Consider the following 24783-nt stretch of genomic DNA (forward strand, 5'->3'; position numbering starts at 1 on the left):
CCAGGAGTCCTGGAATATAAAGGTGGCACCATTGTATAAGTAGAATTCCTAGGTCATACAATAACTCTTTGCTTAACTTTCTGAAGAAATGCCAAATCGTTTTCTATGGTGGCTATGCCGTTACAGAAAATTTTTTAAAATTACATCATCATTTAAGAATAATTTAGGTTAGTAAGGAATTCTAGTTTTACATTTCCACTGGCAAATGGGAACTATTTTCCACTCTTTGTTTCTATTGTTGCTGATGAGACATTTGTCATAAGTTTAGCAGGTAATCTTATTCATCTTCTGGATTAAGACTGTCTTTCTTTCCTTTTTCTTTTTGGAGTACTAGAGACTGAATACAGGACCTTTGCACTGAACTACATCTCCACCCCTTTTTGCTTTTTGTTTTTTGAGACAGGATCTCAATACATTGCTAAATTGTCCAGGATGGGTTTAAACTTACAATCCTGGGTTTTCTGCCTCCCAGAGTGCTGGGATTACAGCTGTAAGACACCACAGCCAGCTAAGACCTTCTTGTCTTTCAAATTCTGCCTTTTCAGTATAACATATCTAGGTATAAATCTACTTTTACTGATATTGTTTAATTCAGATATTCTCCCACAATTTGAGGATTTGTATCTTTCTCCATTCTAAAAATTTTTCAGCCAATGTTGCTTTAAATATTATCCCTCCTCTATTCTGTCTATAATTTCCTTTAGAAATCGAATCCAATTAACACATTTACTCTCCTTTTGGTGGATCATTTCCTTCAATCATTTGTAATATTAATCATGACCGCATTTTCATATAATTGAGGTACAGAAAGCTCATGTATATTGATTTGTGAAATGTCCCTACAAAGTTGTTTACATTCAATTCTGCCAAATTCTCCAAAATGTTTCATCTTCCCAGGATCAGTTTTATATTAGCTTCTAAATTCAGAACCTCTGAATCATCCACATATGGAAAAAATTTTTTTTGAATACACTGAACTCAGAGGTTTGTACATGCTAAGCAAGCACTCTACTTTTGAGCTACATTCCAAGTCTTTATTATTTAATAAATAAAACACACCCAACTTTGGAAATAGATTTAAGACAAACTATTTTCCCCTTCATTAAGTTGCCCAGGCTGACCTCAAACTAGTGATCCTCTGCCTCAGCCTCCCAGAGTGTTAAGATTATAGGCATGTGCCACTATGCCTGGCTCCAACTGTGGAATGCTTGGTTCAGCCATTCAATCTTTGGGCCTCAGGTTTTTTCATGAATAAAATGAAGGTAACTGCTCTAGCTATTTCAAAATAGTTTTGAATATCAAATGATGATTATAAAATTGTTACAGTGCATTAAAGAAATATTCTTTTTTCCTTAGAAATAATCATTAGTATATGATAGACTAAATGGATACGAATAACAATTTTGGGGGGGGGGGCCGGGGATGTAGCTCAGTGGTTCCACCGCCTGCGTCGCAAGCACAAGGACCCGAGTTCGATCCCCGGTACCAAAAAAAAAAAAAACCAAAAAACAATTTTTTTGGCAATACTGGGAATTGAACCTAGGGCTGCATGCATGCTAGGCAAAAGCTCTACTGCTGAGCTACATTCCTAGTGCCCTCACATACCTATCCACCCATTATTTTGCCCATGGTGGCCTCAAACTTGCAATCCTCCTACTTCAACCCTCCAAGTAGCTTGGATTACAGGCATGTCTATCATGCCCAGCTAAGAGTAATTTTTAAATAAAAATATCAATATTGTTTCTCTCAAACTATTAAACAGAATTATAAGAGGACTTTACCAAGTGTGGGTAACTTTAATTTGTCACATCAATTTGAATTGTTCTGCTTGGGACTGCTGAAGGTTAAAGATAGCAGAAAGCCTCAGCATATGACAACTTTCATGATTTTTTATGTATGTACTTCTTCCATGTCCTAGATCAGCACAGTTCGAGGACTTATATTCTTCAAAGAACTCTATCTTTTTTGTTTTGTTTTTGTTTTTTGAAACAGGGTCTCGTTATGTAGTCCAGGCTGGTCTTGAACTCACTATGTAACTATGCAGCCTAGGCTAGCCTTGAACTCAGGGTGGTGGTCCTCCTGCCTCAGACTCCCAAGGACTGGGATTACAGGTGTGAGCCACCATGCACAGCCAAGGAACTGTATCTTCTTAAGAGTAGTTTCTCCAAAGATGAAACTACAGACTCAGTCCCTTTGTGCAAATAATTAGTCATTTTAATGAGGATATGGAAGATAAACTTTTTCAAAAGACCATGAAGCCTGTGCTGTATTATATACCAAGGTACAGGCCTGAAAGGATAACAAAAATGTCTAAGATACTGACGTGTTCTTTAAGGAAATGTTTAATCTGAGATTCCAAGTATGATTTAGTGATACTATTGAAAGAAAAGAAACATGAAGTTTTTTTTCAAAAGTATCTTCAAATAATTTATGAGGTAAATGCATATATTTTCTCAAATTGATGAGATGAAGAAATGCTGAAACTGAAGGATCAATTCTTCTTCCTAGGCTCTAATCCCATCAGAAGTACACAATGCAAAAATTCAGATTTTCTGGAAGGAAATCAGAAATTTCATTCTGACTCTCAATTTTTTTTGGTACTCGGGATCAAACTCACAACCTTGCGCTTGCGAGGCAAACATGGTGCCACTGAGCTAAATCCCCAGCCCATCACTCAATATTATTATTTATTATTTATATATTAATTGGTACACTTTAGGTATACATTTACATTTATCATTGGGTGTTTGTACCTGAACATGAGGTATCTTAGTTCTTATTTTTTCCCCCGTTACCTATGTGCCCTTCACCCCCACCATCCTTCCCTGTTTACATAGACTTTCCTTTTTTTTTTTCTTTTCTCATAATTTTTCTTTTCCCTTCTTCCCTTTCCCCTTCCCCTCCCACCACCGCTACACCTTTGGACCTTTTCCTATTTCAAATTATCAATTATTCATTTTAATCATTTTCATCCTTATTTATACTTTCAGTTTCTCACACTAGAGAAACTATTCGGGTATTTACATATGTGTGTCCTATTTATTTCACTTAAGAGTATGGCCTCACTATGCATCCATTTAGCTATAAATGACTCTAGTTTCTCATTCTTTATGGCTGAGTAGTACTCCATTTTATAAAAAACCCACATCTTCTTTATCCAGTCTCCAGTTGATGGGCACTTGGGCTGTTCCCAAACTTTAGCTATTACAAACTGTGCCGCTATAAACACAGGTGCACATATATCACTGTGGTACGATTCTTTTAATTCTTTGGGACTCAATATTAATTATGAGGTAGCACTAAAAGAGTTTATCACTTCAGAAATGTTTCCAAAATTAAAGACACTAATTACCCTTGTTACCTCAGAACGTGAGCGCTAAGGAATGTTGAAGGGAGATACATTCATTATTTATCTTTTTTTTTTTTTTCTTGGTACCGGGGATGGAACTCGGGTCCTTGTGCTCGCGCAGCAGGCGGCGAAACCACTGAGCTAAATCCCCGGCCCATAAAGTTGTATCTTGTTTTTGTTTTTGTTTTTTTGGTACCGGGGATCAAACTAGGGACCTTGCGCTTGCGAGGCAGGCAGTGGAACCACCTTTTTAATATTTCTTTTTTTTTGGTACCGGGAATTGAACTCATGTCCTTGCGCTTGCACAGCAGGCAGCGAAACCACTAAGCTAAATCTCTGGCCCATCTTTTTAATATTTCATTTGCTAAAACTATCATGTTTTTAATTTTAAAAATCTAAAGAAATATATCATGTACAAGTACAAATTTCCTATGATAAATGTTATCATTATGTATACCTAAAATGTATACCAAATGTATACTAAAATGTATACCAAAAAATCTAATATTATGCACTGCAAACATGTACTAATAAAAAAATTTACTCTAATAAAGAAAATTATTACAGAATAGTAGAACTAGCCTCACATATATGCACAGTTCCTCTTTGGTTTTGACTCATATTTTTTAAAGGAAGTTAAAAAAGTGAAGTTAATTAGCTTTTTATTAAAATTTGTACTCATTAAGCTTTCTGGTAGAGAATAGAGATTTTATGGCAAGTTCCACTTAGTCTAAGTCATGAATAAAAATTTCATCACAAATTGTTCAGCACTAAATAGGAACTAAAATAAAACATATCATACAAATAAATTAGTTTCTGATAGGAATTTAAGACATTTTAATGGAAATGGTATAGTTCAAGAAAAGATAAATGATTTCATTCAAAGGTAAGAGGCTTAGACAATCATGCATCCACTCAACCACAATTTGAATAATCATACAAAATCCACAACTGAATCCTTAGAAGATTTATTTTTAAAATTTAAGTCAGCTGATGGACTGGAAATGTGAAATCTTCCAAGGTTAGACAACTGTACCACGGAGCTGGAGAGAGAAAATCTGCAATATCACACTGCAAAGAAAATCTGCAAAGAAGGTAGAATGTATTCTTAAAATCAAATCAAATTGCTATGAAAGATAAAGTACATAGCTTTAAATTTTAATAAAAGTCATTTGAGAAAATAGTGAATTTAGTAGGACAGCAATTCCAGAGATTCGAACACAGAAAATGGGAATAATTCTGAATGAGAAATGGTAATAATAATAACAACTCAAATAATAATTCATCAACACCAGGGACACCTAACCCTAGAGGCAGCAAAGGACAGATGGAACAACAAGCTAGTTAGGCACAAGAATGATGAATAGTAATCAGAAAACAAATCAAGAAAAGAATAAAGCCAGGCAGAGTGGCACACACCTATAATCCCAGCACTCTGGGCAGCTGAAACAGAAAGATCACAATTTTGGGGCAATTTAGTGAACTCACAAGACCTGCCTCAGAAAAAAAGTGCGAAGTTACTGGGTTCAGTCCCCAGTACTGCAAAAGAAAAAACGGAAAGGGGAGGAGAGAAGGAGGGAAGGGAAGGGAAAGAGGGAGAGAAAGAAAGAAAAGTACACTCTTCATATTTTCATCAATCTTTTTATTAGGGACACTTTGACACATACAAAAGAATACTGACACTTTGTATTTTTTTTAATTAATTAATTTATTTTGGTACCAGGGATCGAACTTGGGACCTTGCGCTTGCAAGACAGGCGATGGAACCACTGAGCTAAATCCCCGGCCCTACTTTGTACTTCTTAATAAATCACCACTCATCCTTAAGAATCAGAATATTAACGAGTATCTTTGCATTTACTTTGAGTCTCTTCCTCATTCCATTTCTCCACCTCACAAACAATAAATATGTTCATGATTTCTGGGTTTTGATTTATTAGTTTTATTGCAACATACATATTCCTAAACAATACAACATGTAGTTTTGCTTGATTTTGAACTTTATAAAAATGGTACACACTGTATGTCTTTTCCAACTAGGTTTTTTTCACTTAGCATTACAATACTAAGATCCATCCATGCTACTGTGTAAAACTGTAGTAAACCTACCTCACTGCTTTACAGTATTCCATATTTTTCATTTGAGACAGGGTCTCATTAAGTCACTAACCTGCCCAGGCTGGGCTCTACCTTGGGTCATCTGCCTCAGGCTCACAGAGTGCTGGGAATACAGGCTTATGTCACCGTACCTGACTTAACTAATTTTTGTGGTTTGTTAGATTTTCCTTTAAATTTTCTTCATAGTGGTTTTTGATGAATAAAGTTCTTGATTTTTTTTTTTCCAGTACCAGGGATAGAACTCAGGACCTTGTGCTTGCCAGGCAGGCACGGTGCCACTAAGCTAAATCCCCAGCCCTAAGATTCTTGATTTTAATGTAGCAAAATTTATCAATCTTTTCTTTTATGACCAACAGTTTCTATGTCTTGTTTTTAAATCCTTTGCTACACTGATACTAGTCTCCTAAATTTTTTTCTAAATGCTTCAAAGTTTTCCCTTTTATACATAGTCTTTAATTCAACTGTGATTTCCTTTTATGTATGCTGTAAGGTAAGGATCCAGTTGTTTTCATCATATATATAGCCAATTATTGTGATGGCAAATGCCTGTAATCCTGGCACTTGAAGGCCTGAGGCAGGAGGATTGAGAGTTTGAGGCCTCCCTGAGCTATGCAGCAAGATCCTATCTCAAAAAACCTAAAAAAAAGCAAAATCAAAAAACAAAACCCAATTATCTCAGAATCATATATTGTCCCTCATTTTGTTGTCTGTGTCACATCTATACCCTTGCATGGGTCTGTTTCTGGGTTCTCTATTACATGCAGTGGTAAATCTGTCTAACCAATACAATACATACTGTTTTACTTCTTGTAACTTTATAATGAATTTTAGCAGCTCATAAAGCAGTCTTTACACTTGTTCTTCAAATTACTTGCTATAGCTTGATTATAAAAATTTAGGATTTTAAAATTCCACTCTCAACTTCCAGATGCTATTTGGATTAAAACTGCAATGAATTAAGCTAGGTGAATAGCTCAGTGGTTGAGTACCTTCCTAGCATGCATGAGACCCTGAGTTTGATCCCTATCATCCCCTGAAAAAAAGGAAAAAACTGAAGAATTGCACTGAATCCACAGATCTATGAGGAACAGGTATATTTATAATATGTGCCTTCCTATACATCAATATATTTTTCTACACTTACTGATAAGTCCTCTAATATATCTTGATAACATTGATTCTAATATGTTTCAATAACACTGATTTTCTATAAAGAACTTGCACATCTCCTGTTAGATTTTGTCCTAAGTATCACATATATATTTTGAAGTTGGGTAAATAAAATATACAAATATATAATTTTTAAAACGACATTAATTTCTAGAAAAGTAGACCAAAATAAGCACTCAAATATTAACTGAATGTTTTGGTATTTTACATTTTAAAAAATAACAGTTACGTGGTAATTCCTTTTAGCATTAACTCATGTACTAAAATATATCAAATATATAAATCCTAAAAGGTATTACTTTTTACATTTAAGAGAAAATTAACAAACGTGTGCATTCCAACAAATGCATACTATTTCTCCAAGCAATGAAATAGTTGTTACAGTTGTGATATTACTCATCAAGGAAAATATGTAAAAATTCAATAATCCAATATTCTACATATAATTGTTATTTGGGAAGTAGTTAAATGAAGGAATAACTTCATGAATAATTTCTACAATTATTTTTTAAAGTTAAAACTTGATACATAGATGTTTCATGTCTGTAGCATACATCCACTAATCAGCAATACATTCAAATGGTTCCAACAATGACTAAAATAATTAAAAGTATAAACTAAAAGAAATTCCTATACCCAGGATTCTGTCTTTCCAGACCTTCCTTTCTCAAAATCTTTTGATTGTTATTTCTTATGCTCCTTTCAGAGTTTGTTTTTAATTAGAATATACAAATCCTCCCCCTGCCCCCGCTTTGGTTTTTTTTGAGACAAGGTCTTGCTTTGTAGTTCAGGTTGGCCTTGAACACAGTGAGTTTGAGAGAAAAGACTCTTGCATACCATCTCCCTATATCACAAGAAACTACTTTTCCCATTTCCTTATATCACAAAAGGCCTATCTACAGAGAAAAGTTCTCCAAGAGTTTTGCTCTAGGGAAAGAAGGCCAGTCCCCAAGGAAAGCATATTCCTCAGCATGCACTTCAAACATAGTCACAGGGAATAGTGGGCAATAAAAAGCTCCCTAAAAGTTGGAACTACGAGTCATTAAAGACAAATGTAAGGGAGTAAACAGTATAGAAAGTTCCTCTGTTAGGTCAAGGTGGACTTCAGAATGCCTACCAAACAAAATCTCACCACTGATACAGGACAATAACTGCTGTGTGCTTTCCATTCTTCCCCTTTCTAAACTTTGCTATTTAGTGCAATTATCTGTCCCTTATTTTTTCTTTTAGGCAGTGTCTTGCTAAGCCACTAAGTTGCTCTGGATGGGCTTGAACTTGTGATCCTCCTGCCTCTGCCTCTCAGCAATTGGAATTACAGATATAATCCCGCAGTCCTGCTCTCTGCTCTGGCTCTGTGCTCTTGACTATGGGATGAGACAGTTCTTCTGCTCCGGCTTCTCATAAAGCCATAGCACCAAGTCCAGATCCCAAGGAGAGCACAGGATATCACCCAGAAATCCTGGACTTGGACCTGGATGCCGTGAATAGATGAGATCTGGATTATCTCTTGGGATAGTGTGTGCTCTGTGTGGGAACAAGGGTAACCCACACAGTGCTAGAGGTGGAGAGAGGCAACTGACATGAAAGGGCATGGGAAAACTCTTAGGTTGGTGGAGATTCTACATAGTAACTATGACGATAGAAATGTTTGAAAATGTTTGCCCAACTCATAGAACTTATATTTTACTGCATATAAATTCATTTCAATAAATAATTTTTAAAGCCTAAATAAAAAAATTTAAAAAAAATTTTTAAAGCCTAAATCACAAGGAATCCCTACAAACCCCAACATACAATAGACAGGTATCAGCCACCACGGTCACGGGACCTGCTCTGATTCAGTGTCCATAGAAAAGGAAACCAAAGGGCCTTATGCCTGACAACAGGGGAACCTTTAAAGAGATAACATTTCCTAAAATTCACAGGGGTTAGAAGTTGCCATTTTTTCCAAATCAAGGGGTCCATTCTAAATTCTCAAAGGCCAAGGGGCATTCTAGGTCTTACATCCCCTAGGAAACAACTGCTGAATTTACCTTTTAGGACAGGACACCATACTTAGAAAATTTCTGAAAGTAGAGTAAAAACAGAGGAGGATAAGAAAAAAGTCAGGAAATGAAAGCAACCTGCCTCACAAATCCCTTGCAGTTAAAAAAAAAAAAAAAAAAAGGATCAGAACAATATCCCCTGACAGGCATCATGGTGCATGCCTATAATCCCCACACTCTGGGAGGCCAAGGCAAGAGAACTGCAAATTCACTAGGGGAGATAGTGCTCACAGTCCTGTAATCTTAGCACTTGGGAGGTTGAGGCAGGAGGATCACAGCAAGTTTGAGGCCAGTCTGAACTGCACAGGGAGACCATGTCTCAAAAAAAAAAAGAGGACTTCAAATCCAACCTGTGTAACTTAGCAAGACATGTTTAAAAAAATTTTTTTTTAAATTTTTTTCCAGAACTGAGGATCAAACTCAGAACCTAACACTTGCCAGGCAGGCACCGCTGAGCCACACCCCCCTCCAACACATTTTTTTAAATGGCTGGAAATGTAGCTTCGCAAGCCCTGAGTTCAATCACCAGTACTGCAAAAAATAAAAAGAAAAGAAAGGAATATCCCTGTTAATAATTAACCATATCGGTATCAGAAAGATATGCTCACAAAATAGATTAAAACTGCAAAACTGTAACTTATTTGAAAACAAGCTGAATATAAGAAAATGACATAAGACATAAAAGACAACATAAAAAAAAGACAATATAAGTCAGAATTAGAAAAATGTAGTATAAAGTAAAAGAACTCAGAATAGACATAAATAAAAGAAAAATTTCCAGAAATAAAGACTAAATGTAGCACAATGCCTATGATCCCAGCTACTCAGGAGGCTAAAGCAGGTGGATGCCAAATTCTTGCCCAGCCTGGACAATTTATTGAGACCCTGAGGACTAGTGAAGGGCTTTTTCTGCTAAAGCTAGTCTGTAAAGAACGGAGTCTCTTCTTTAAATGCATCCATACCAATGCACAGACATGGGATCAGGAAAAATCAGGGACACATGATACCACTAAAGAAACAAGATAAAGCCTCCATAACCAGCCTTTAAATGATGGCAATTTTAAGGGCTGGAAGTGTTGCTTGGAGAAACAATGAGTGCTCAGTATGCACAAGGTTCTGGGTTTGATCTCTAGCACCAAGGGGACCAAAAAAAAATTATTTTTCATTTAAAAATTAAATTTAAAAGGCCAGGGATTTAGCTTAGTGATGTTGCCGCCTGCCTCGCAAGCACAAGGCCCCAAGTTTGGTCCCCGGTACAAAATAAATAAATAAATAAAATTAAAGTGGAGATTTACAACTACATGGCAAAGAAGCTAAAATAACTGTCTTACAGAAGCTCAGCTGAAGAGCGTAGTGGTATACCCCGTAATCCCAGCCCTCAGGAGGTGGAGCCAAAAGGATCACTGCGAGTTTGAGGCAATAGTGTGTTCAAGGCCAGTCTAGAATACACTGCAAGACCCTGTCTTGAAAACAGAAAACCCTAGTCAACTACAACAGAATATATATATACAACTAAATGAAGTCAAGGAAACAATATCTGAACAAAATTAGTAGTTCAACAAAGAGAAGAATAAGAAGAATAAGCACCAGCAGCAGCACCAAGCCATGTGTACCTATAGCCCAGCTCCTTGGGAGGCTGATGCAAGTTTGAGCCTACAAATTTGAGATAAGCCTGGGCAATACAGTGAAACCTCATCTCAAAAATAAATAGAGCCAGGCATGGTGGCACACACCTGTAATCCGAGTACCCTGGAAGCTGAGGCAGGAGGATCAAAACTTTGAGCCCAGCCTGGGTAATTTGATGACTTAGTGAGACTTTGTCTCAAAATTTAAAAAAAGATTTTAAAAGAGGAGGCTGGGAATATAGCTCAGTGTAAAGGCCTTGGGTTCAATCTCCAGTAGTGCCAAAAAAATAATAAATAAATAAAATTTGAAGCTAACAAACACAATGACTTACTGAAAAATTCCACAGAGAACTTCAATAGCATATCTGATAAAGCAGAAGAATCAGTGAGCTTAAAGATGGGTTACTTGAAAGTAGCTAGTCAGAGGAACAAAGAGAAAGAGTGAAGAAAGCTTATAAAAATTATAGCACATCTTCAAGTAAATAAAAATATGCAATATGGGAGTTTCAAAGCTTATTTTTTAAAAAAGTCACAAAGCAGGGCATGATGGCACATGCCTATAATCCCAGCACTCTCAGAGGCTAAGGGAGGAGGGCCATGCATTCGAATCCATCTTTGGCAACCTAGTGACTCAGCAAGATCCTGACTCAAAAAAAGGGAGGGTGGTTTGCTGTGGATGTATCTCAGTGCAAAGGCTGAGATTCAATCTTTGATACCAAAAAAGAAAAGAAAATGTCACAAATCTGAGGAACTATATAAATATCCAGTTACACAAAGTTCAAGTCTCCAATTAACAGTCTCAATCATGAAATGAAAATGGAAGCACAACATACCAAAACTTATGAGGTACAGCTAAAGTAGTTCTAAGAAAGAATTTTACAATAAATGCCTATGTCAAAAAAGACGACGACAGAGAGGTGGGGGATTTAGCTCAGTGGTTCCGCCACCTGCCTCGCAAGCACAAGGTCCTCAGTTCAATCCCCGGTACCAAAAAAAGAAAAAAGACAGATCTCAAAATATGAGGCCTGGGCAAACATACACAACATAGATACTGTATTTTCAGTAACCATAATGGAGACAACTGTATTAATGGTATTGTGGTGCTGTTGTGTGTGTAATATGTAATAAAACAAATGAGTAATCAGAGGAAGTTCTAATTCTATAATGCGCTGTGACTACCCACACTTCTATGATCCACAGTGACAAGGACTATCACTGTGAAAGGAGATGATGATGCTAAGGAATGCCTATGGTCCTAAACTGGAATTGGTATGAGACCTCTCAGTATGAGTCTCTCGTGCCACACATACTCAGTGCGCTCAAGATGCCTGGAGGCAATGATCAAACCACTTTCAGATACCTCCAGCAGCCATTTTGTGGTCTTGAGATGCCATTTCCCACAAAAGGAAACCAGAATTAATAAATTAATTATTTAATTTTTAAAAAAAGAAAACCAGTACTTCTTGAGGAAGTATCTAATTTCCATTCTGGGGCAGGGAATGTACAAGATAAGCCTGGTAAGTCTGCGTATTAGTTAGGAAAAAAAAACTATCAAAAATTGCTAGGGTCAGGTGAAGGAATTCAATATCCAAAGACAATATGAACTTCAACGAAGATAGTAACCTCGATGAGTTGAAAATAATCAAATATCTTTAAATTTATAGTTCCATTACAATATATTTTTTTAATCTAAGTGGTCACATTCAGGGGATTCATAAACCAACTCATTTTTCTAAATAATTTCAGAATTACAGAATAGTTACAAAAATATGACAAAGAATTCCTGTACACACTCCACCCAGATTTCCCCAAATGCTAACATTACATTGTGGCTATATTATCTTTCTCTCATAAATATACACGCTATGTATATAAAACATACTTAATACATAATTTTATCTGAAATATTTGAAAGTTGCAGAAATGTTGCCCATTTATAACTAAGTACTCAAATATTTCCTAAAAACAAGTGTTATCTTTCAAAAATGCAATGCAATTATCAAGGAAATTAATATTGATGTTATACTATTAACTAATCTACAGATCTTATTCAAAATATGCCAAATGTCCCATTAAAACAAAAGCAAAAAAATTCTGAGTATCCAATCCAGATCACAGACTGCCTTTGGTTGTCATGTCTTGTCCTCTAATCTGGAACACTTTTTCAACTTTTATCTTTCATGACAATATTTTTTAAGCTTATAGGCCAGTTATTTGTGGGTTGTTCCTGTATGCCTGATGGTTCCTCATGAATAGACTCAAGTTCTAAGTTTCTGTTAGGAATGTCATAGAAATAATACTGTGCTCTTCTTGGTACACCACATCAGAAGACACCTGGTATCCATTTGTCCTTTTACTAGTGATGCTAACTGTAATCATTTGGTTAAGATGGTGTCTTACTTTCTGGTGCCTACAACTCTAAGGTTTATCTTGGCTCACAATCTATAGAGTTTTCTAGTCAGCTGATTCCAAGGCAGGGTGGCATGGCCGAGGGGCATGGCACAGGAGAAAGGGCTCATAGCATGGCAGCTGGAAGCAGAGAAAGATCAAGGAGGAGGGAGAGAGATAGAGACCCTTCCAGGTTACACCCTCAGTGACCACCTCCTCCAACCAGGCTTCACCTTCCCACATCACATTTAGCTACAAACTCATCAGTGGGCTAATCCACTGATGAGCATCACACACAGCTATGATCCAATCACTCCCCAAAGCTCTACCTATGAGCACATGAGGCTTTGGGACAACATCTAGATATAAACCATAATAGTGTCTGCCAGATGGCCTCATTATAAAGTTACTCTCTTCCTCTGTAACTGTGTACAAGTGATCAAAAAACACAGTGAGCTGGGGATTTAGTTCAGTGGTTCTGCTGCCTGCCTCACAAGCACAAGGTCCCGAGTTTGATACCCGGTACCAAAAAAAATAACAAAAAACACCACAGTTAAAGTTTACATTTAAAAAATTTACTACAATGAAAGACACATTGCCAAGAATGATAGGTTAAGTGTGTTCAAAGCTAGGGGGAATATTTTGACTATTGTGAGGGGGATTAAAGGTAATGTGTCTTTAATAATTTATTTAAACATAAAAATAAACATTGAAAGTTTTTATCATCCCTATCTTATAGAAAGATTATGTGAAAATATGGAAATATTTTGTTACTCATCATACTTTTCTATACTTCATTCCTTTAAAAACTGGTAAATGACTCAAGCATATAACCTACCTTTCCTATTTGAAACTATAAAACTGGGCACTCAAATGGGAATTGTTATGGCTAGTGTCTAGATGTCCCCCCAAAGCCTGCAGTCATAGGTGGGGCTTTTCGGAGGTGTGATTTAGGGTTTGTGTTGCTGAGATCAAGGACGTGATGCTGGAATTGATTCAAGATGTGATGTTAGGACTAAGGGTGTAAGTGCTATCCATGCTATCTGCCTTAAGTGTGGGTAAAGGGACAGAAAAGAACTGTGGCCATGTCTTGTTAAAGGTTGATTGCTTTTGCTGTCTTCTTTTTTGCGGTGGGGGGGAGTACTGGGGATCAAACTTGGGACCTTGCACTTGCAAGGCAGGCGCCGGAACCACTGAGCTAAATCCCCAGCCCGCTTTTGCTGTCTTCCGCTGGACATGAATGCTTTATCCTCCATGACACCCCTCTGCCATGCCACCCTGCCTTGGTGCCAGCTGATTATGGACTGAAATCTCTATAAACTGTAAGCCAAATAAGTGTTTCATCCTTTAACTTTGGGTGTCAGGTATTCTATCTCAACCACGAGAAAAAAGTAACTAAGGAACAAAGAGAAGTGCTTTTTAAATTTAAAATTTCCAACCAATAAATAAAAAAATTAGAATATCACCAATTTGCAGCCTCACTGAATTAATGATCTAGAGGGGAGAAACAGCACAGACACTATCATCTCAAAAAAGAGAGAGAACCAGACATTCTGTGATTCCTAATGAAAGAACACATTACCAAATAAAGTCCTACTGAAAGGGCATAAGCAGTTCAATGACACCTCTGGTCCCTGCTGTCAATTTCAAAAAAATATAGGTGACAGGGGAAACATGGTGAAATTGTACCATATATTAGTCATTTTTCATCACTGGGACACAATACCCAACACCCACAACTTAAAGAAGAGGTTTATTTTGGCACCTGGTATTAGAGGGTTCTGCCCATCATCAACTGGGTCTGAGGCAGAAATGACGTAGTGGAAGGGGCTGGTAGCAGAAAGCTCCTCAACCCATGGCAGTCAAAAGGCAGAGGAGGGGACAGCACCAGAAAGGCATGGGCCATGGTCCTCAAGGTTAGACCCCCATAACCTAACAGACACACCCAAAAGTATGGTTTACCAATATCCTAGGTGGCTCTCAAGCTAATCAAGGAGACAGGCCATGCCACCTGAGACACAGCCTACCATATACCATGAAAATGAGATTAGCATCCAAATTGTGGGGACTTTAACAGGTTAAATAACCCAAATTCTTCAATAGATACAATGTATAAACAGAATGAGAGATGATCTATAAAGATGGCTTAAAAGATTTATAATTTTCTAATGGGCAAAACTGTAATGTCTAAGGGTGCGAATATGAGTGATAAATCTACAAAGAAATGAAACACTGTGAGAACTGTAAAGGTTAAGATAGCGCTTCTTCTTGAGGAGGAAAGAAACAGTTGCGACTGGGATAGGACATGGTGCCGCTGCTCTGTAGACTGTGAAGGTTATTTACTGACCTAGGCTTTCTCTGTGAGGATTTCAGTGCTATGTATTTGTTTTGTGGGCTTCTTTATATGTGTACTTTACACTAAAAAGTAGTTTCAGGGGTTTTTTCCCCACAGGGCTGGGGATTGAATGCAAGGCCTCAAGAATGCTAACTAAGCAAGTGCTCTACCACTGAGCTACATCCCCAGCCCTACAAAGATTTAATGGAAATCAGTAAATACTTGAAACTAAGAAGACACAATTTCAAAACTTGTAGAATACAGTGCAAGTAGAACATTCAGTTAGTTGCCTAAAGAGATCATAGAAGAAAGCTAAAAACTGTCCAACATATGAAGACAGCTAAAGAAAACAGAAGCCACACATGGTGGCACATGACTTAGAAGCCAACCTAGATTACATAGTAAGACTCTCGAAAAACAAAAATCAAAAAAATGAAGAAGAGAAAAGAAAACTAAATTCCAAGAAAGAAGAATGATATTTGAAGAGATATGTGTGGAAATAGAAAAAACAGAAAAGAAGGTTGAGGACTAGCTCAATGGTACAGGGTGTTTAACATAGGCAAGCCCCTGCATTAGATCCCCACCACCACAAAAAGGAAAAAGAAAAAATATTAAAGCTAAAAGATGGTTCTTTAGGAAGATAAAACTTCTAGGGAGTAGTCAACAAAGGAGGAAGTGCCTAAACATAAATTAATGACATTATGAATGAAAATAAGTACACTATAATAGATACTACAGAATTTGAAAACTATGAAGGTGACAGATTTTTAAAACTCAGACAAAATAGACAAATTCCTAGAAAGAGAAAACTACAAAAGTGATTCAAGAAGAATCAGAGGTAAGCTGGGTGTGCTGCACACCTATAATTGCAGCACTCAGGAGGCTATGGGAGAATCGCTGTGAATTTGAGGCCGGCCTGGGCTACAAAGGGAGACCTTGTCTCAAAAAACAACAAACAAAAAACAAAAAAGAAACTTGAAAAATCCATTCATATCAAAGTAGTAGTAGTTCTATTTCTCAGAAAGAAAATTCTAGGCTGCCATAATTTTATAGTTCTGTCAGATTTTTAAGGAACAGTTAAACCAACACTTGAAGAATAGGAAGTGAACATTCCCAACTCAATTCTATGAAGCTTGTGTTAATTCCAAGCCAGATAATGACAGTATGAGAAATAAGTTTATGGACCCTACTTACTCATAAATACACATGCTTTACCAAATATGTAGTACTGGCACACAGAAAATTAACACAAACAGAATATGGACCTAAAAACAGATTCACAAGTATATAGTAGCAGTGATAATGGCACCTTTTTGGAACCTGGAAAAATCCTATGTAAAAGAAAATAAAAACAGAATTCCTAGCTTATATTATATATAAAGATTCATGCCAGAGTGATTAAAATCTGAAAATATCAAAAACAATTTTTCACCTTCCATAAGGATAAGTTCCTTAACAAAGCACAAAACAAGATATAAAAGATACATCTGACTTTACAAAAGGTGTCTGGTCATCAAAATATGCCTTAATGAATGTGAAAAGCAGGGGAGAAATACTTTTCAGAGGAACATTAGTAACACTGCAAAGATTGTACTGAGAATATAAAGTGATAGGTCTCCCACCACCTCAGCAGCTATTATGTATAGTAGCTGCCCTCTTCCTATGGTGCCTTGCAACCTCCCCTGTGTGACGTCATGCCAAGATGGTTGCTCCCACCAAAGAACAAACCCTTCTTCCCAGCATGCCTCTGTTCCACCTAGAGAGTAATCTAATACTCACTCACCTCCTACCATCTAGTGACATCACCGGCTCCTCCATTCCCTAGTCACTACCTCACTCAACCCCGCCTCAGCCCCTACAAACCCCACCCCAGTCTCTATAAAAGACTCTCCCTGCCCCAGCCATATTGCTTTTGTCTCTCCTTTGTTCAGAGACAGCCCGGCAGATCTATTCCCCTAATAAAGGCTTGTTGTGGCCTGGTCTGGTCTTGGTCTTCGGCCCTTTTACCTGACATAAAGAACTTCTACAAATCAAGAAGATACCCAAATAGGTTGAAATACTCAAAATATGTTTTTTATCTAAAAAGAAATATATGAGACTAATAAGCATGTGAACAGAATCTCCACATTACTAGAATGCTGGGAAATTCCAAACAAAAGCACACCAAGATGTTATTCTACACTCTGCACAAATTAAGATAAAATGACAACACTAAGTACTGGAAAGGATGCCACTAAACAATCTCTTAGCCATTGCTGATATGAATGTAAGTTGGTAAAACTATGCTTTGGAAAAATAATTTAATGTTACTTTATAAAGCTAAATATTTGTAAAGCTATCACCAATGCCCAGCAATTCCTCTCAGAGGAAAAAATGTACTTGTGTACCAGAGATATCTACATGATCTTTACAACAGCACTCTTACTAACAAAACACATGTTGGCACAGGCCTGTAATTTCAGCACTCTGGGAGGCCAAGACAGCAGGGTAGCAAGTTGGAGCCCAGCCTGGAAACTTAGTGACTTAGTGAGACCTTGTCTCAAAATAAATTTTAAAAGGGTTGGGGATGTAGCACAGTGTGAAACCCTGAGTTCAATCCCAGCACAGCCAAAACCAAAACCAAACAACAAACCTACTGAAAACAACAAAAGGATAATTATAAAGTAAATTTTGATACTATATTCATACAATAGAATTTTATATAGCAATAAAAATAAGTGAGCAACAATTAAGCAGAGCAATATGGATTAATTTGGTAAAATAATTTTGACTGAAAAACATTTCTCAGAAGATATTTACTTTTAGAGACAGGGTCTTGCTATATAGTTTAGGCTGGCCTCAAACTCACAAAGATCCTCCTGTCTCAGCCTCTTGATTGCTGAGATTACAGGCCAGTGACACCATGACCAGCTTTTTTTTTTTTTTTTTTTTGATACCAGGGATCAAACTCGGGACCTTTCACTTGTAAGGTAGGTGGCAGAACCACTGAGCTAAATCCCCGGCCCCTAGTCATGTTATTTATTTATTTCGGGGGGGGGGGGTGGTACCAGGGATTGAACTCTGGACCCTGCGCTTGTGAAGGAGGTGATGGAACCACTGAGCTAAATCCCCGGCCAGGCTATTTTAATAAATAGGAGGCAACAAGTTCAGCTATATAAATGTTTGCAAATCAAACTTCATGTGATCTAAAAAGACCATGGGTAATGTCAAAAATGGAACAAGTACAGTCAATAAAGTCAATTTAAACATACATAGTCTAGACCATTCTTGAGTTATATAAATGTCTGGTACCACATATGTATCTAATTTTCTTTCAAAAAAGTTTTTAAAATAAAAGTGATGTACAGAAATTATTTTTAAAAGTATCTGACAATTATGAATGGTCCCCAGTTTCACAAAATGTGATTTCCAGGTATAAAAACTGAGAAAACTTAACTCTCCAGAGTGTTTTATGTTATACAGACAAGTTTGTAGAAAAATGATCTAGCAAATACTTGAGTTAGGAATATTTATATTTTTCCAGTTTTTTACACTTTTATTAACACACAAAAAATAACATTTAAATACTGAAAAAATTAAATAGCTTTGGAAGTAGAATTTGTAGCTGTCTGTTTACATATAAATGACAATTCTGGGTCGTTGGCACAAAATAATCAATATTCATAAAACCCTTACTACTACATATCTAACGTAAGTTAAAATCATTGGCACTAGTTTATCAAATCCACATTTCTTCTATAAGATGAACAACAGTAAATCCTTAGATTTTTCCCAAACAGAAAAACTGGGAATACACAAAGGCTTTCTCATAAAAAGGTAATTTTTCTCTTTAAGAAACTAAAAGCCAATAATCTGTGGTAGTACAACAGCAGGTAAAATAATACAGTACTTTACCAAACTCAGATCCAAAACACATAACAAGTGATGGAATGTTTTAATTTTTAAAAATAGACATTTTGGGGCTGGGGATTTAGCTCAGTGGTTTCGGCGCCTGCTGCGCAAGTGCAAGGACCTGAGTTCGATCCCCAGTACCAAAACAAAACAACAACAACAAAAATTTTTTTCTGATGCAGTCATTTAAAAACAAAGTTAAATAACCTACATAATCCTTTTGAAACTGATTAATTTAAAAAATGCAATGGATGTTCCATAATAGTTAAAATTCCTTTTAATTATTAGAGTGTAGCATATAGAGTCTGCCAAAAAATATACACAGAAAAAATGTACAAGAAAAACTTGTATAAATACTTTAATGCTAAATTTATTAAGACATCATGAGATTAATAAAAGTTATGTTTGGTCTCTACAATTACAAGAGGTGCTCAGAGTGCTGGCCATTAACTTCCAGACATTTATTAGTATGGTGAACTGCTGAAGTGTGTCTACATTTTTTGGTGGACTCTATATATTCTGAAATGTTGCAAAACTGAGACCTGTTTTGTTCTGTGTACTTGTGGGGTTTTCTGGGGGGTGGGTATCAGAGATCAAACTCTGGTCCTTGCACTTGTGCAGCAGGCGGCAAAACCACTGAGCTAAATCCCCGGCCCTTGTGGGTCTTTTTTAAAGACAAGATCTCACTATATAGTCCAGGCTGGCCTGGAACTTGTGGGCATCCTCCTGCCTCAGCCTCCTGAGTGTTGGGATTATAGGCATGGGCCCTCACACCTGGCTGTGGTTTTAAAGAGACATGGGTAGTTTTTACTTTACAGACTTAAGATGTACATGAAATATTCCTCCACCAAAGCAGATGCTTTCTTTATCTTCCTCTGAAAAGCAACATTTTTTAGTTCATCATCATGTAGAATTCTGGCACCATCCTTTCCAGACCCCTCCCATCACCTTCAAATTCAAAGATACACTTTTCTTTCCCGCATTATTCACCAAAATACACAATACTGGTGGTTTAAATCTGCAGCCACTTGTGCCAACTGAATGGCTCCTTACTGATCAAGCCAATAAAGATACACCAGTGTCAGTCATGGCACAACGGGGGTCTTGGTTTTATCATACTCTCAGCCTATCAATGTCAATGCTGTCCTGAACAGAAAGCCTTCCATTTCTCTTTCTTTTGCCAACTTAAATAATGTCTTTGATTGACAGAAAGGTGACCCAGTTGCCAATATTTAAGAGCTGTTCAAACTGAGTAAATACAGACCTCACAATGAAAAATGAGAAGCCTGCTAGCAGGAAGTTTTAGCTTAGTAATATGATAGAATCAAAACAGGTGATTTAAAATACACATAAATAAAGAGCAAGTATTAAGTTAGATGTAGGTTATCAAAAATATAGAAAATTGATGTAAGGCACAATCTAGGTCAAAAGGGACAGTATTTTCAAAAGATTTTATATAGTTACTCAGTTTAAAGTGGGTAAAGTTAAGTAGGATTTAGCAGGCTATATTTTTCTACCACATAATAAACCATTATGCCACTTAGTAATAATACAACTGTATTCACCAGAGATTTCTGTAGGTTAAGTGCATAGACTTTTTTTGTGCCCCCTCTATCACTGTATGGTTCTGTTCCAGGTTGTAAGCACTGAGGTGTTGTATCAAAAAGACACAACTTGCTCTATCCCATCGTGGAAATCTGCTAACAGAAACTAGATCTCTCAGTTGGGTGACAGGTAACAGCATGTGAAGAAGTTGGCTTTGATAGCAAAGGCCATCTTTCCTGACCCAGGAGCTATACAGTTGAGAAAGATTATACAACTGATATCAAGCCCTCTGGCAACCAAAACAAACAGAAGTCTGATACATCAATCAATGCAACAAGATGGATGCACACTGTAGCACTATCTGGTGGAGGTTGTGTGAGCTGTAAATAAATGTGTGAAGAGTAAATAAATGATAATGTTCCCAATGAATCTGCAAAAATAATTTATAGAACTCTCCTAAATGTAGGTATCATGTTCTAAATCTCCAGTCCAGGTTTCTTCCTTCCAAATTTAATCTGTTTCGTGGAATACTAGTGAAACACTTTAGATAATTAGAATATTAGCTGTCATTAACATAGTACTGTACTTATTGATACTATTTATATAAAAAATTAGGTTGAACATGAAGTTTCAGATGGCCAGAATCACTATTTTCTTGTGTATAAAGCTACTCTCTCATTTACAAATGGGCATTTTTCTTTGGCATCCATTGGGTATTTATCCAGATATTGGCCTCTGTTAAATATTTTAAAAATCAACTGAGTTTCTATTAAACAAAACTCAAAGTGATTCCATGGGGAGTGATTTTAAGATTACCAAACATATCTGATGTTAAATGTCACTGAAGCACTGCTTGATCATCTATCTCTGTGGACATTCAGACAGACAGGGCTGGTCTTTTATAAATCCCAAGTCTCATCTGAACAATCTGCATCTATGAAGTTGTTTAGCCTGGGGCAGGGGTGCCCATGAGGCTGTGGACCTCTGCATTCTTGTCTTTGCTGGTCACTAACAGCCATCTTTCATGCTGCCATAGGTTTTAGGAGGTGCCAAGGACCGACCGGCGAACAGGCTGTGCAGGTTTGGTCGGAGGCACTCATACCCTCAGCAGACGGGGTGCTGGGCCAGGGCAGCCGCTTCCCACGGCAGTTGTCCCTGCAGGTCTGGTTAAAGTAGTGCTGCTGGTATTGCTGGGAGGCCTTGTTGGATCTGTGTTCTGAACCATGTGAGGCCCAGCTGAGGAGGTGGTTTGCATGAACTGTGCTGCTTCTTGCCTACCAGGAGAACTAGAGCCATGGTTACGAAACACTTTCACCAGTTGCCAAAACCCCAAAAGAGATGGTGCTGCTGGGGTGTGGAATTTGCCCGGAGAAGGTATGGCTGAAGCCTGAGGTTGCATATGAGGTATTCCTGCATTTGGCACTTAAAAATTTCAGTCACTTCTGCTTCTTTTCACTGAGTCAACTTGTGTACTGGATGTTCAGGACAGGTTTGGAAGACTGCGTCTTAGTTTGTTTTTTTTTTCCAACACTGCTTGTTTGTAAATCTGTGGGATGACCTGGAAGTGGACAGCAAGGCTGCTGTAAGCAGCTAACCAGGCTGTGGGGACACTCTACTACATTCTATTCTCCGAGCTGGAGATTGTGAGCATGGTGAATTCCTGGGTGACTGCTTAGGCGATGGTCGAGGTGAATTGTGTGGTGGTGGTGTTGCATGATGCATATTGCCATCTTCATCATCTAAATTTTGTGCATCAAGTCTCAATCACTAGATGTACGCGGTCTTGTAGAACTGCAAGATGAACCAGAACTATGCTGAGACACGGTGGCTGCATATTCTTGCCAAAGACTTTCTTCTTGCATCTAGGCTAGAATCGTACATGGGTTACATCATTTAGCTTATAATTGGATCCAACTGAACCATCATATAATTCTGAAGCACTTTACACACTATCTTTAGAGGATTGAGGACTCAGTGGAGGATTTTTGATGAACTTTTGAAGTTGCCTAAATTTCCAGAAAGTACAAGCTGACTACAGGAGGTCACACTGGGGTTGAGGATGGAGAACTGAAGCCACTGATATATGGGCTACTGGCATTCAGACTGGAAGGACTTGTGTAACTCACAGAATTGAAAGGATTATTATACAAAGTCTGCCTCTGGAGGGCTGACATAGTTTGATCAAGTTGATAACAGACTTTTCAGCACATTCAACATTAGGACATGGGTGATCCAAAACTGGCTCACACCAAACTGACACACTAACTGATTCCCGCATTGGTGTAAGTTTTTTCTTTGGTGATAAATACAGCCTGCTCTCCTCCTCCTAACCTGACAGGTGGCTTGCCATGCGCAGCTCCTCAGTACTCTTTCCCTCCGTCGATCCAGCCCAGCACCCCTGGCCCTGAGGCCCAAGGGGAAAACCCCTCGGGGACGAGGCACCAAGGAAGGAGTGGACCTGTGCTCCTCAGCTGCTCTGCTTCTTCTCCAGGTCCTACAGCTTCTGCAGCTGGTCTGCGCTCACGTTGGAATTAATGTCCTCCATCCCAGCCCCACCCCAGGCTCAGACTCAGCAATAGGCCCAAGGCACGGCAGGAGCAGGGCCAGCCACCAGGTCCCCAGCATGATTCCCAAGTGCTGCTGGCACCAGCCAAGCACCTAATCTTCACTGGCTCTCAGGCTTGGGGGTGCCACGATGCACACTTTTAATGAAGTTAACAAACAAGTGAAACTAAATATATTTTTAGTCATAATATATTCAAGATAAGTTTTTGTAACCTGTAGTATAGTAACAAAAGTGAGTAATCCAATTCTGTATAAAGTTAAAAAAATGTAAAAGCTGTAGTAATCCTCCCTGTATATACATCTCAGGGTGCTTTTAAAAATGTTAGTAAACCCTGAGAAATGAAATTTGTGAATATGCACATTTAGCACTTTGAAAAAATTTCCCTTCTGGCTCTACTGAATGGCTGTAAGAGTTTGTTTTACCACCAAAAGCAACTCCTATCTCCTTAACTGCACTTTTGGTTTTCATCAATATGATAGGTAATATCTCATCATTATTTGAATTTGTACTTAAATATGAGCCTGGTGAAGTACCTTTTTATATATTGGCCATTTTTAAATTCTTGTTTATTCACAGCCTCTTCAAACTTTTTCTGACAGAATTAATCCTCCTTAATTTTGATGCTATTTTGCTGTTTATTTTGGTTTTTTGAGACAGGGTCTCGCTATGTAGTTCAGGCTGGACTTGAACTATGTAATCCAGGCTGGGCTCAAACTCATGGTGATCTTCCTGCCTCAGCTTCCCAAGTGCTGGGATTACAGGCGTGCACCATCACACCTGGCAATTTATAGTTTCAAAGCATTTTATCTTTGTACATTAAAGAATACAGCACTTGCTCATAATGTATATTTAATTATTTCACCCATTTTTGTTCTACTTATCTTTGGGGTGGTATATATTGCCATTTTACTATTCACAGTTAAATTTACCCTTTTGTAACTACTGAATTCAGTTTTACATTTAAATTAGCACATCTCTCACATAACCTTCTAGAGACAAACTCTGTGGCAGAACGTATCTACTTTCTATCCCTCCTATCTGTAGATCTTTATTAGTATTTCATGCCACCTAAGTGAAGATTAAAAATCCAAAGTTATCATCTGAGTTTTAATGTACAAGTATACCACATTGGACTAAAGAATATTTGCTTCTGCCATGATGTAGACTCAGGTACCAATCCTAAAATAGTATATAAGAGCCTACAGGGGCTGGGGATTTAGCTCAGTGTTCCACCACCTGCCTCGCAAGTGCAAGGTCCTGGGTTCAATCCCCAGTACCCAAAAAAAAGAGCCTACAGGATAATGAAAAATAAGAGCTTCTACATCTGATTTCAACACACACGTTTATTTGGTTCCATCTTTCATGCAAAGTAAAAAACAAGAGTAAGAGCAACAAACCAAAAACCTTTTAACAAAAAGGAAAAATCTGCATACATGTTGAAACTTGAAACTGTAGTATGTACCCCAAAAAAGCATCTTACCTGTTAAGCTGACCTGGAATATAAAAGGCAGTAGGCATCACAGACAGCAGGAGGTAGAGGCACCAGTCCTTGAAAAAGTCCATGGAGTGCTGAAGTCAACCAGCAGGCAAGAATACCCACTCAACGATGCCCACTACAGGAATGCGCCTTCTCTGCACCGTTCAATAGGGTCTCACGATCACACAAAAGCACAGGACTGTACCTCAGTCACCCCACAAAACCCACAATTATTTCACTCATGGGCTTGGCTTATAAATTGCAGAAAAGGAAA

General features: G+C 37.7%; 1 protein-coding gene and 1 pseudogene across 1 annotated transcript in view; both read right to left on the reverse strand.

Moving 5' to 3' along the window:
* Nucleotides 1-24783, reverse strand: part of Fbxl2 (F-box and leucine rich repeat protein 2) — a 101691-nt gene that overhangs the window by 56659 nt on the left and 20249 nt on the right. The window lies entirely within an intron of this gene.
* Nucleotides 1395-23011, reverse strand: LOC106010480 (SLAIN motif-containing protein 2 pseudogene; annotated as a pseudogene).

Source organism: Heterocephalus glaber, unplaced genomic scaffold, assembly GCF_053883595.1.
Source record: "Heterocephalus glaber isolate CG9 unplaced genomic scaffold, H.glaber_assembly_v1.0 deba00001472, whole genome shotgun sequence".
In the NCBI taxonomy this organism is placed as follows: domain Eukaryota; kingdom Metazoa; phylum Chordata; class Mammalia; order Rodentia; family Bathyergidae; genus Heterocephalus; species Heterocephalus glaber.